The 3412-nt window shown below is 48.4% G+C and overlaps 1 long non-coding RNA gene across 1 annotated transcript; it reads right to left on the bottom strand.

The window, feature by feature from the left end:
* Nucleotides 1–1943: 1943 nt before the first annotated feature.
* On the bottom strand, nt 1944–3138 carry LOC127833950 (uncharacterized). Its single transcript, XR_008027688.1, has 2 exons — nt 2991–3138; nt 1944–2406 (listed from the first exon to the last, which is right to left on the bottom strand). It is a non-coding gene; the product is annotated as an uncharacterized LOC127833950 (long non-coding RNA).
* Nucleotides 3139–3412: the final 274 nt, after the last annotated feature.

Genomic DNA, 3412 nt, shown 5'->3' with positions numbered 1-3412 from the left:
AATACACAAAGTAATGCAATGACCATTTTAATTTTGTGATGAAACTTAGTTTACAAATGAACTCAGAAGAGCAATGTGATATTTATTATTTTCCCTACCGTTTTCACAGGAAGGGATTTACGGTTCACCATCTGTCCATCCGTCTGTCAGTCAAATAAACCTGGATCCGGTTACAATGTTTTTCTAAGACCTATTTTTTGGACACACGTAACCCAGGCTTACTCAACCTAGATATTGTCAAGATGAGCATTGTGATCAAGTTTCATCAACATTGAGTCTAAAAGGGCCTCTAGAGTGTTAACAAGGATTTTATAAGACTTGACATGTTGACCTAGTTTTAAGACAACGCGTGGCCGAGATACGAACCTCAGCTGGAAATTGTCCAGATAAGCATTCTAACCAAGTTTCATCAAGCTCGAGTCATGCGGGCTTTTGAGCGGTAACAACGTTTTTCTAAGATTTGACATTATGACCCAGTTTTCGGACACATGTAACTCAGATTCGAACTCGGTCTTGATATGGTTTAGATAAACATTCTGATCAAGTTTTATTAAGTTAATTATGGCTGCTGGAATGTAACAAGGTTTTTCTAGAATTTAACTTGGTTTTTGGACCCACATCATCCAGATTCGAGCTTGGCATAGATATTGTACAGATCATTTTTTTTGGACGCACTTGACCAGATTGGAACTCGTCCTAACATAGGGTGATCACAATAGCTCATCTTGATCACTTTGTGCTAAAGTAATGTAAAAACTTAACAGATAAAGAAATAAATAAATAGTAGAACGTATTAACAACTAGCATTTGATTTTTATGCAGAATTTTGACAACTTTTGAATGAACTTTAAGTCAAGTCCAGCTAATGCGACTCTAATTTTCATTAAATTTTACATTTTACATTAACATTTAATTTTCTTTTGATAAAGTTTTTTTATTTCCTAGAATTCCATTCGTGCAAAAAAAGAAGATAAAAGCAGAAATGAGGCTGTGACATTTTCCTACTATACTTTTTAACACATTGAATGAACCTTGATTAGCCTGTGCTGCCTCATGCGTACAGTGCCATCCTAGATTAGCCTGTGCTGCCTCATGCGTACAGTGCCGTCCTAGATTAGCCTGTGCTGCCTCATGCGTACAGTGCCATCCTAGATTAGCCTGTGCTGCCTCATGCGTACAGTGCCGTCCTAGATAAGCCTGTGCTGCCTCATGCGTATAGTGCCGTCCTAGATTAGCCTGTGCTGCCTCATGCGTACACTGCCGTCCTAGATTAGCCTGTGCTGCCTCATGCATACAGTGCCATCCAAGATAAGCCTGTGCTGCCTCATGCGTACACTGCCGTCCTAGATTAGCCTGTGCTGCCTTATGCGTACAGTGCCGTCCTAGTTTAGCCTGTGCTGCCTCATGCATACAGTGCCATCCAAGATTAGCCTGTGCTGCCTCATGCGTACACTGCCGTCCTAGATTAGCCTGTGCTGCCTCATGCGTACAGTGCCATCCTAGATTAGTCTGTGCTGCCTCATGCGTACAGTGCCGTCCTAGATTAGCCTGTGCTGCCTCATGCGTACAGTGCCGTCCTAGATTAGCCTGTGCTGCCTCATGCGTACAGTGCCGTCCAAGATTAGCCTGTGCTGCCTCATGCGTACACTGTCGTCCTAGATTAGCCTGTGCTGCCTCATGCGTACAGTGCCGTCCTAGATTAGCCTGTGCTGCCTCATGCATACAGTGCCATCCTAGATTAGCCTGTGCTGCCTCATGCGGACAGTGCCGTCCTAGATTAGCCTGTGCTGTCTCATGCGTACAAGGCGGTCCTAGATTAGCCTGTGCTGCCTCATGCGTACACTGCCGTCCTAGATTAGCCTGTGCTGCCTCATGCGTACAGTGCCGTCCTAGATTAGCCTGTGCTGCCTCATGCGTACAGTGCCGTCCTAGATTAGCATGTGCTGCCTCATGCGTACAGTGCCGTCCTAGATTAGCCTGTGCTGCCTCATGCGTACAGTGCCGTCCTAGATTAGCCTGTGCTGCCTCATGCGTACAGTGCCGTCCTAGATTAGCCTGTGCTGCCTCATGCGTACAGTGCCGTCCTAGATTAGCCTGTGCTGCCTCATGCATACAGTGCCGTCCTAGATTAGCCTGTGCTGCCTCATGCGTACAGTGCCGTCCTAGATTAGCCTGTGCTGCCTCATGCGTACAGTGCCGTCCTAGATTAGCCTGTGCTGCCTCATGCGTACAGTGCCATCCTAGATTAGCCTGTGCTGCCTCATGCGTACAAGGCCTTCCTAGATTAGCCTGTGCTGCCTCATGCGTACAGTGCCGTCCTAGATTAGCCTGTGCTGCCTCATGCGTACAGTGCCGTCCTAGATTAGCCTGTGCTGCCTCATGCGTACAGTGCCGTCCTAGATTAGCCTGTGCTGCCTAATGCGTACAGTGCCGTCCTAGATTAGCCTGTGCTGCCTCATGCGTACACTGCCGTCCTAGATTAAACTTTGCTGCCTCATGCGTACACTGCCGTCCTAGATTAGCCTGTGCTGCCTCATGCGTACAGTGCCATCCTAGATTAGCCTGTGCTGCCTCATGCATACAGTGCCATCCTAGATTAGCCTGTGCTGCCTCATGCATACAGTGCCATTCTAGATTAGCCTGGCTGCCTCATGCGTACACTGCCGTCCTAGATTAACCTTTGCTGCCTCATGCGTACACTGCCGTCCTAGATTAGCCTGTGCTGCCTCATGCGTACACTGCCGTCCTAGATTAGCCTGTGCTGCCTAATGCGTACAGTGCCGTCCTAGATTAACCTTTGCTGCCTCATGCGTACAATGCCATCCTAGATTAGCCTGTGCTGCCTCATGCGTACAGTGCCATCCTAGATTAGCCTGTGCTGCCTCATGCGTACACTGCCGTCCTAGATTAACCTTTGCTGCCTCATGCGTACACTGCCGTCCTAGATTAGCCTGTGCTGCCTCATGCGTACACTGCCGTCCTAGATTAACCTTTGCTGCCTCATGCGTACAGTGCCATCCTAGATTAGCCTGTGCTGCCTCATGCGTACAGTGCCATCCTAGATTAGCCTGTGCTGCCTCATGCGTACAGTGCCATCCCAGATTAGCCTGTGCTGCCTCATGCGTACAATGCCGTCCTAGATTACCTTTGCTGCCTCATGCGTACACTGCCGTCCTAGATTAGCCTGTGCTGCCTCATGCGTACACTGCCGTCCTAGATTAGCCTGTGCTGCCTCATGCGTACACTGCCGTCCTAGATTAACCTTTGCTGCCTCATGCGTACACTGCCGTCCTAGATTAGCCTGTGCTGCCTCATGCGTACACTGCCGTCCTAGATTAGCCTGTGCTGCCTCATGCGTACACTGCCGTCCTAGATTAGCCTGTGCTGCCTCATGCGTACACTGCCGTCCTAG

Source organism: Dreissena polymorpha, chromosome 6 (assembly GCF_020536995.1).
Source record: "Dreissena polymorpha isolate Duluth1 chromosome 6, UMN_Dpol_1.0, whole genome shotgun sequence".
Classification (NCBI taxonomy): domain Eukaryota; kingdom Metazoa; phylum Mollusca; class Bivalvia; order Myida; family Dreissenidae; genus Dreissena; species Dreissena polymorpha.
This window is presented reverse-complemented; position numbering and strand designations above follow the sequence as displayed.